This window comes from Lolium rigidum, chromosome 3, assembly GCF_022539505.1.
Source record: "Lolium rigidum isolate FL_2022 chromosome 3, APGP_CSIRO_Lrig_0.1, whole genome shotgun sequence".
NCBI lineage: Eukaryota > Viridiplantae > Streptophyta > Magnoliopsida > Poales > Poaceae > Lolium > Lolium rigidum.
Window position 1 is genome coordinate 257,745,488 of NC_061510.1, and position 11,006 is coordinate 257,756,493.

General features: G+C 46.8%; 1 non-coding gene across 1 annotated transcript; it reads left to right on the forward strand.

Annotated features, from left to right (window-relative positions):
• The first annotated feature begins 2,577 nt into the window (after positions 1-2,577).
• LOC124704815 lies at positions 2,578-2,683 on the forward strand. Its single transcript, XR_007003697.1, has one exon. It is a non-coding gene; the product is annotated as a small nucleolar RNA R71 (small nucleolar RNA).
• The last annotated feature ends 8,323 nt before the right edge of the window (positions 2,684-11,006 follow it).

Consider the following 11,006-nt stretch of genomic DNA (forward strand, 5'->3'; position numbering starts at 1 on the left):
GGTGTCATCTTCTAAAATATTTTGTATGTAAGTATTTGTATGGCTATTATCAATGCAATAAGAAAAACACCCATGCGAGGACATCATCAATATCAAGATCACTCATATGCAACAAAGAGATTTTTCTTGACAGTTCCTCACACCCCAAAAATAAAGTAAGTTCATCATGCTGATTAGGAGTAATTTCATCATCACAATACAAATTTTCAGCACTCATTGGGTTCAAATTATCATTGGAGGAGCATTGAAAATTAAAATGACTGATGTCTACGGGAGCTTCTATTCTTGTAGACAGTGTTGGGCCTCCAAGAGCAGAGGTTTGTAGAACAGCAGCAAGTTTCCCTTAAGTGGATCACCCAAGGTTTATCGAACTCAGGGAGGAAGAGGTCAAAGATATCCCTCTCATGCAACCCCGCAACCACAAAGCAAGAAGTCTCTTGTGTCCCCAACACACCTAATAGGTGCACTAGTTCGGCGAAGAGATAGTGAAATACAGGTGGTATGAATAAGTAGTAGCAACGGCACCGGAAAAGTGCTTTGCCCAGGACGAGTAAACAAGCGAGTAGTAACGCAGCAGTACTAACGCGATAAAACGAGTAAACAAGCAGCGATAGCGATATTTAGGAACAAGGCCTAGGGAATAGACTTTCACTAGTGGACACTCCCAACTTTGATCACATAACAGAATAGATAAATGCATACTCTACACTCTTGTTGGATGATGAACACATTGCGTAGGATTACACGAACCCTCAATGCCGGAGTTAACAAGCTCCACAATTCAATGTTCATATTTAAATAACCTTAGAGTGCAAGAAAGATCAACACGACTAAACCAAGTACTAACATAGCATGCACACTGTCACCTTCACGCCACGTAGGAGGAATAGATCATATCAATACTATCATAGCAATAGTTAACTTCACAATCTACAAGAGATCATGATCATAGCATACGCCAAGTACTAACACGGATGCACACACTGTCACCATTACACCGTGCGGGAGGAATAAAACTACTTTAATAACACATCACTAGAGTAGCACATAGATAAATTGTGATACAAAACATATTGCAATCATAAAGAGATATAAATAAGCACTTCACTACGCCATTCATAACAGTGAGTAAGTATTCTGTGAAATATAACCTAAGAGACCCACACGGTGCACACACTGTCACCTTTACACACGTGGGACAAGGAGTCCCCGGAGATCACATAAGTAAAACTCACTTGACTAGCATAGTGACATCTAGATTACAAGCATCATCATATGAATCTCAATCATGTAAGGCAGCTCATGAGATTATTGTATTGAAGCACATAGGAGAGAGATGAACCACATAGCTACCGGTACAGCCTCGAGCCTCGATGGAGAACTACTCCCTCCTCATGGGAGCAGCAGCGGTGATGAAGATGGCGGTGGAGATGGCAGCGGTGTCGATGGAGAAGCCTTCCGGGGCACTTCCCCGCTCCGGCGGGGTGCCGGAACAGAGACTCCTGTCCCCCGGATCTTGGCTTCGCGATGGCGGCGGCTGCGGGAAAGTTTTCCGTATCGTGGTTTTCGCATCAGGGGTTTCGCGACGGAGGCTTTAAGTAGGCGGAAGGGCAGAGTCGGGGGCCTGACGAGGGGGCCACACCATAGGGCGGCGCGGGCCCCCCTTGGCCGCGCCGCCTTGTGGTGTCGCCACCTCGTGGCCCCACTTCGTATGCTCTTCGGTCTTCTGGAAGGTTCGTGGCGAAATAGGCCCCTGGGTCTTTGTTTCGTCCAATTCCGAGAATATTTCGTTACTAGGATTTCTGAAACCAAAAACAGCAGAAAATAGGAACTGGCACTTCGGCATCTTGTTAATAGGTTAGTTCCAGAAAATGCACGAATATGACATAAAGTGTGCATAAAACATGTAGGTATCATCAATAATATGGCATAGAATATAAGAAATTATCGATACGTCGGAGACGTATCAATGACCCACTTCATGGCAAACTTCACAAATAAAAGGATAGAGGGCACAAACTTTTTTACCAAGATCATCTAGAGCCCTAAACCACTTTCTAGTTTTTTCATTAGCATGATGGATACAATATTCATCTTCGATTTGATTAATTCCACAAGGTCTATGTATTCCACAAAAATTAACATGCTTATAGGAAATAGCATTCTTAGGAGTTTGAGCATGCTTATTACAATAATTAACAACAATTTCATTCTTCATGCAAGCCTCTTTAAAAGGTTCATGATACTTATCAAAATTCTTTTTAGGCAATTCAAAATGAGAAGCAAAGGCTTTATAAAGATTTGCAGCAACTTGAGAGTCAAGACCATAAGTAGCACTCATATTTCGAAATTTATCGGTATCCATAAAAGTTTCAATGCATTCATAATCATAATTTATACCGACTCTTTACCTTTGTCGTTCTCCCAATCTTCGGCGTTCTCCTTAATCCGATCAAGAAGGTCCCTTTTAAACTCTTCTTTGTTGCGCGTGAATGATCCGAACAAGTAGCATCCGAGCAAGGTCTTATCTTGAAAAGAAAGTCTTGCATAGAAATTATCAATGATGATATTACCCGGAAGCTCATGATTGGGGCATTTGAGCATTAAAGACTTCAATCTCTCCCATGCTTGGGCAATACTCTCTCCATCATTAGGCCAGAAATTATATATTCGGTTTCGGTCTTTGTGAATTTCACTTGGAGGATAGAATTTAGAATAAAATAGAGGCACAATATCCTTCCAATCAAGAGAATGCTCATCCTTCAGCAGTTTATGCCAATGCGCCGCTTTACCAGACAACGACATAGAGAATAATTTCTTCTTCACTTCATCCATAGAGATACTCGCACACTTGAATAACCCACATAATTCATGCAAAAACGAGTAAATGATCTCCGGGATGCACAGTTCCATCCCCTTCATAGCGGTTATCCATAACACGTTCAATAATTTTCATAGGTATTTTATATGGAATACTTTCAGTAGGTGCATTTAAAATATCACAAGCATCATTAGAGTTATCGCATATGGGAGATAAAGTATTATCAGAGCAAATTTTCTCCCCTAAAGATGGGAAGCTAAAAAGATCACAAAAACTAGCTTCCCCAAGCTTAGACTTCTCCATAGCATTAGCAGTAATTGCATTCATACTAATAACATCGCTACTAGCATGCGAATAAGGTTCCATTGGTTTTTTAATGTTCGCACCAAACAATTCTAAATCAGGAAAAAGATTAAAAAGCTCACCAAATTTTTTGTTGTTTTCCATTATGCCTAACTAGTGAAAATAAAAACAAGAAACAAAAAGATGCAATTGCAGGATCTAAAGGAAATAGCTTCGAGCACTCACACACCGGCAACAGTGCTAGGAAATAGCTTAGTAGTCGGAGGATGTGAATACCTTTTACCTTACCTCCCCGGCAACGGCGCCAGAAAAGTGCTTGATGTCTACGGGAGCTTCTATTCTTGTAGACAGTGTTGGCCCTCCAAGAGCAGAGGTTTGTAGAACAGCAGCAAGTTTCCCTTAAGTGGATCACCCAAGGTTTATCGATCTCAGGGAGGAAGAGGTCAAAGATATCCCTCTCAAGCAACCCTGCAACCACAAAGCAAGAAGTCTCTTGTGTCCCCAACACACCTAATACACTTGTCAGATGTATAGGTGCACTAGTTCGGCGAAGAGATAGTGAAATACAAGTAGTATGGATGTATATGAGTGGTAATAGCAATCTGAATAAAATATGGCAGCGAGTAAACATGCAACGAACGATAAATAAACGGAGATTCGATGTTTGGAAACAAGGCCTAGGGATCATACTTTCACTAGTGGACACTCTCAACATTGATCGCATAATAAATAACTCTTTCTCTTATGTGCTACATACACTCTTTTGTTGGATGATGAACACATTGCGTAGGATTACACGAACCCTCAATGCCGGAGTTAACAAGCTCCACAATTCAATGTTCATATTTAAATAACCTTAGAGCATAATAGATCATTGCAAAATAAACCAAGAACTAACATAGTGCACACACTGTCCACATTACACTATGAAGAAGGAATAGATCACATCAATACTATCATAATGATAATTAACTCCACAATCTACAAGAGATCATGATCATAGCCTACGACAAGAACCACACGGTGCACACACTAGTCACCTTTACACCAAGTAGGAGGAATAGACTACTTTAATAACATCACATGAGTAGCACATAAACTAGTAGCGATACAAAGCTCATCATATGGATCTCAATCATGCAAAGCAATTCACGAGATCATTGTATTGGAGTACAGAGAGAGAGATTAACCACATAGCTACGGTAGAGCCCTCAGCCCCAGGGGTGGATTACTCCCTCCTCATCATGGAGACAGCGATGGCGGTGAAGATGGCGGTGGAGACGGCGGTGGAGATGACTCCGGGGGCAATTCCCCGCCCGGCAGGGTGCCGGAACAGAGAGTTATGTCCCCCGAATTGGAGTTTCGCGATGGCGGCGGCGCCCCTGGAGTCTTTCTGGAGTTTCGTCAAGAGTTACGGTGTTTTTAGGTCGAAAGGGATTTTATAGGCGAAGAGGCGGCGCAGGGGGGCACCCGGGGGCTCCCCACCACAGGCCGGCACGGGCCCAGGCCAGGCCGCGCCACCCTATGGTGTGGTGGCCCTCTGGCCCCTCTCAGACTCTTCTTCGGTGTTCTGGAGCCTTCCGGGAAAAATAGGAGGTTTGGTCTTCGTTTCGTCGAATTCCGAGAATATTGCCCGAACAGCCTTTCTGGAACCAAAAACAGCAGAAAACAGGAACTGGCACTGTGGCATCTCGTCAATAGGTTAGTTCCGAAAAACGCATAAAAATGATATAAAGTGTGAACAAAACATGTTGGTATTGTCATAAAACAAGCATGGAACATCAGAAATTATAGATAAGTTGGAGACGTATCAGCGCCCCGAGCCCGTCCCCGCCCCACAGGGGACGCACCGGGGACATCGGACACACCGAAAAGTGAGGCGGGGAGTGGCGGGGCCGACCCGTCAGCGGCACAATAAATTTTGACCTAACTGTCGCCTACCTCGCGGCGGAAGTTATTCGCGCGCAGCGACGGTGCAGTTCCCGCAGCGACGGTGCAGTTCCTGCAGAGACGCAGCGACGCGTCTCGTCGCGCCTAGCTCTGCGTGCCGGCGTTAATGAGCGCCACCGCTCCCCCGCCTCCCTCCGGCCTATAAAAAGGGTCGCCTCTCATCGTCCCTCTCACACACAAACCCTAGCGCCTCTCTCCCCAACCCTAGCCGCCACCATCTCAACAAGAGTCGACGCCATGTCTGGTAGAGGCGGAGGCCGAGCTCGCGGCCGTGGCCGTGGTCGTGGCCGCGGCAGAGCGGCACGCTCGCCGTCGCCTGCCACGTCGTCGTCTTCACCGTCGGAGATGGACGTGGAGCCGGGCGTGCTGTTCGAGTTCGTCCTTGTCCTCAAGGGCGGCCCACGCGGCATCTAGAGGCTGCCGGACTCCTTCGCCGCGTACGTCGCCGGCGACGACCGCCCGCGCACGATGCATCTGCGGGGAGGCTTCGTGCGGCTACTACCGGTGGATCGTCGACGTGATCTCGACGCGCGCGGCAAGATGTACCTCAACATCGGCTGGGAGAAGTTCGCGCGCCACCATAGCCCCGAAGCCGGCTTCATCCTCCTAGTCTCCTACTTCGGCGACAGGGACATGAGCATCAAGGTATTCGACGAGACGCGCTTCCACCGGGACTAGCACGTCGACAGCACCGACGAGGAGGACGACTGATGATGAAGAGTGTTGTTTCTTCGCAGCGAATACGTGCACGGAAGTTTCTGGATGTTCGTCTCATCGGTAGAACCAACAAGGGCACCATCCTCCCGCTGGATTTTTCAGTTTGGGTGACTGGGTGTGCCCTCGAGTGTTCTTTCTTAGCAGCGAACACAGAAAACGTTCGATGCACGGCCTAGTTAGGTTTAGTTTTTTTGTAAAATTTTATATTTGTGTCCACCATGGTTCAAACTATGTATTAGGTGAATTTTGGAATAATATAAGAGATAAATAAACAATTAGTGGAAAACCATGTTCCAAATTGTGTCTTCCTGTAAACCACGTTCCCAATTAATTATTAGTTTGTGGAAATTGAAATAAAAATGCCAAAAAAAGTATTTTTAATGTTTGGGGGCGGCGTTTGGGGGACGCGGCTGGGGAGCGACATCTCCCAAACGCGGCACGAACAAAACACGTCCCCCAAACGCTCAATCCGACGCGGTTTGGGGGACGCTTTGGGGGTCACGACTGGAGATGCTCTAAGTTGGTGGAGCATTTTCTTTGAACAAGGATATAATATAAATTAACAACTCGAGCAATATTGCAAAAGACATTCGTCAGTAGCTGCCGGACATTTACCTTTTTCGGAAACAGTTAGTCATGTGTATGAGAAAATGCAGTAAAATGCGATACCATGTGTTAACGGTTAGTTGGTTTGAATTCGGCGAAGTTGATGAGATATTACTTCATACACACCTTTATTCTAGGTTTTATTGACTTAATTATTGTGTCATAGCTCAAGATGAACTTTACTAAATAAGTAGTACGGAGTAATATTCTTAAACATCAATGGTTTTCTTGTAAAAATATACATAGTACTAATTCCAATGTTGAGTGTTGCTACTGGACTTGCAAATTAGGAATTAGAATTTCAAGTGATGAATTCCAAGAATTGTAAATGCAAATGGATCCAAACTCCATTACACTATTTCAGTCGGACACCTCCTAAGGCTATAAAATATGCATAAGTTTTTTTTTTGAGAGGAAATAGGTGCGATTATTATTAAGCCCCAGGCATGTCCTGAGCTAACACATCCACAATACAATCTGGAGAAAATAAAAACCAAGTTTTACATAATTTTAAATCGCAGCTTTCCTTCGCTAATTTGTGGGCAACCGAATTGGCTGATCGCCGCGCCCATTTGACCACGTGGCCATCCAACGCCTCCAGTTCTCGCTTCAATTCTTCAATGACAAAGCTTTGCACTGATCTGTCCATCTCCGCATCATTAAGCTTTCGGACCACATTCACACAGTCCAGCTCCAGCACCACTTTCTTCAGCTTCAGCTGCTTAACCAAAACCATGGCTCGCTTGCAGGCGTGGAGCTCCGCCGCTTCAGGGTCAGGCAGGGAGGGGAAAAATGGCAAGCTCCAGCCAAGAAGCGTCCATCGTGGTCACGAACAACCACTCCTCCACCACCCTTCTCCGAGGCCTTGTTCCAAGCTCCATCCGTATTGACTTTGATCCACCCAGTCTCCGACGGGCACCAGCGTTCCTTAGTCACCGTGCCTTTGATTTGTTTTGGCTCCCGCACATTATGCCACTCCTCCAACAGGCGTATCGCCCGTTTCACAATTGTATCCGGCTCCTCAATCTTCTTACCATCACGGGCTTCATTCCTAGCCAGCCATACCTGGTACAAGATCATTAGAGTAATATCCATCTCTGAATCCTTCACCGACGCCAACCATTCTAGCATCCAATTCATGAGATCACGATGGTTGTGGACATCTCTTGGGGGAGAAACGTCCGGGGCACCAGAGAGAAGACGAGCCTGGAGCCAGATTTGTTGCGCGTGATGGCAATGCCAAAATCGGTGAAGAGCCGTCTCTTCCCTCCCGCATGCCACACAAAAAACTCCTCCTTTGATCCGTCTCCTTTGTAACTCCGCCCCTAACGCCAGCCCATTCTTCATCAGCCTCCAAACATGCACCTTCACTTTGCCTGGGATATTAGCGCCCCATAGTTTGAGCCATCCTCTATGAGCTTCCACAGTCGATGAGCTCTCAATCCGTCCCTGCTTCTCTCTCATAAGCTGCATCTGCAGGTGATAAGCGGATTTGACCGAGAACAGTCCATTATTGGCGAAGTTCCACGCAGGCACATCTTGTTTCATTGGGCCACCGATCATGATGTTCTTGATATCAGCCACATCAAAATCAAAGAAGACCTGGTTCAGCCGTGCTTTGTCCCATCCAGTACCCACCGGGTTCAGCAGGTCCGCCACTTTCCTCCCTATATTTGCTGGGCTGTTTGGTCTACGACCCAGTGGTCGCGGCGTCCCAGCTCTTGGAATCCAATTGCTTTGCCATACATCCACCTGTGTGCCGTCCCCAATGCGCCAAATTAAACCTCTCTTGAGCAGGTCCCGACCATGCAAGATACTTCGCCACGTGAACGAGCCACGCCCAGGGCAGCCTGCATGGATGAGGTCCGAATGCTTGAAATAGCGAGCCTTTAGGACACGCGCACACAGCGACGTAGGGACAGTGAGGATCCTCCACGCCTGTTTCGCAAGCAGCGCCAAATTGAAGGCTTCAAAGTTTCTAAAGCCCATACCGCCAAAGCGTTTTGGCTGACACATTTTGTCCCAAGATATCCAATGTAACTTGCGTGACCCATCTGCGTCTCCCCACCAGAAATTGGACGAGATCGAACCCAGCTTTTTACACTGAGATTTATTGAATTTAAAGCAACTCGGGATAGGCTGGTGTGGCTTGGAGAACCGACTTCACCAGAATCTCCTTACCCTTCTTTGAAAGACCTTGTCCTTTCCATCCAGACACCTTCAGCCCTGACCTTTCATTGATATACTGAAAGCAGCCGTCCTTTGACCGTCCTACTACTATTGGTAACCCCAAATATCTCTCACTAAGAGCTTCTGTATCAACTTCCAGGGCTTGTTTTGCCATTTCCTTAGTGTGAGGAGCACATCCCTCTCCAAAGAAGATTGATGACTTTTGCAGGTTAACCTTCTGGCCCGAGGCTGCCTCATAGTCCTCCAGGACTCTTTTCAGAGCATTCAAGCTTTCCAACGATGCTTCAAGAAATACAATGCTGTCATCAGCGAAGAGTAGATGGGTGATATGAGGCCCATCCGTACCAAATTGAACACCCTTCAGCATATTGTCCTCCTGTTCTTTCTTGAGCAGCATAGAAAAACCCTCCACACAGAAAAGAAACAGATATGGGGAGAGAGGATCGCCCTGTCGAAGCCCCCTCGACGGAATGAAAGGCTCCGACACACCCCCATTCAGCCGGACAGAGAATCTAACAGAGCTTAAGCATCTCAACACCATATCCACCCAGGCTCGTGCAAAACCCATCTTCATAAGAATTTGTTCCAGAAAAATCCACTCCACCCTATCATACGCCTTCATCATATCGAGCTTTACCGCACACAACGGTTTCTTCTTCCTCCTCGTTCTTATAGAGTGAACACACTCATAGGCGATGAAAACATTATCCGTAATAAGCCTCCCTTGGACAAAAGCACTTTGCTCCTCCGCAATCAAGAAAGGAAGAATGAACTTTAACCTGTTGGTCATGACCTTTGAGGCGATCTTGTACAGTACATTACAAAGACTAATGGGGCAAAATTGAGAAAGCAGCTCCGGAGAATTAACTTTCGGAATTAAGACAATCACCGTGTCATTAAAATCCTCCGGGATGACGCCGCCATTCAGAAACTCCTTCACAGCCCCACATACCTCATATTTTAAAACCGGCCAGTGCCGTTGATAAAACAAGGCCGGCAGCCCGTCGGGCCCTGGCGATTTCGTTGGGCCCATCTGAAATAGAGCCCTCTCAATCTCTTCATTTGAAAAAGGCGCCAAAAGCTTCATATTCATCTCCTCACTGACCGAAGCCTGTACATGATCGAGTATGACTTGCATATTGTGAGCTCCCTCAGAAAGGTACAGATTTGAGTAGAAATTACGAGCCAGTGCTCGCATCTCCACATCAGTAGTCAAACGTCGTCCTGCGGAATCTCGCAAGGCTTTAATAGTGTTCTTCCTTCTCCTGTGAGAGGCGCGATTTTGAAAATACCGCATATTTCTGTCTCCCGCCTGTAACCAATTAACGCGAGACCTTTGCCTAAACATGATTTCTTCTCTTTCAAAGTGTTCATGCAATTCCCGCTCAATCGCCCGGACCTCCTGTTAGTCCCCGGAAACCAGAGAGCTTTCTTTAGCTTGAGCCAATCTCTCCTTAAGTCTCCTAATCTCCTTCTGAACCGATCCAAAGACATTTCGGCTCCATGATTTTATGCTGCCCGAGACACGCTTTAGTCTGTTCCAGCAGCCGCCCAATCCTCTATCCCCCTGATCCTCCTCCTCCCACGCCTGTTCCACCATGGCTGAGTATCCCTCATGTCGTGTCCACATTTCTTCAAACCTAAACCCCAGTGGGTTTGGTGGTCGTCGACTAGGAACTGTTTCCATCACCTTTATGAGCAGCGCAAGATGATCTGATTCCTCAGTTATCACATGCTCCACCGAAGTTGCAGGGAAAAGCTGAGCAAAACTGTTTGTGCAAGTAGCCCGGTCCAATCTTGCCTGCACATTCTCCACTCCGTCCCTCCGGTTATTCCAGGTAAAGGCGTACCCCGAAAAGCCAAGATCTGCCAATCCGCTGTCGGACAGGCAGTCTCTAAAGCGCTCCATCTGAGCGCCACACCTCAAGTTTCCTCCCCTCTGTTCCGCATGTCGCGTGATTTCATTGAAGTCGCCTGCGCAGAGCCAAGGGAGATTGTCCTGTCGATGGAGATATAGCAGAGCATCCCACGTCTTCTGTCTCAGCTTGGTCCGCGGTTCACCATAGATTCCAGTGAATCTAAACTCAGTGTCACCCATCTTGATTGCCACATCGATATAGTATTGACACCAAGGGCGAACCGAGACCTCTAATCCGTCCCTCAAAGCAATGCAAGACCTCCACTCTTCCCTCTACAGTCAACAGAGACACCATGACAGAACCCTAGACTCCACTTTAGCCGATCCATGGCACCCTTCTTCTTCTTTGTTTCACTTAAGAAAACCACCGCTGGGTTGTAGACCCTAATCAGGTCCCGAAGTTCGCCTACCGCCGCGTCCAACCCCAGTCCGCGGCAGTTGAGGCTTAGGAGATTCATTGCTCCCGGCGGCCCCGCCTCGCAGGGTCCGCCGATGGGTCTT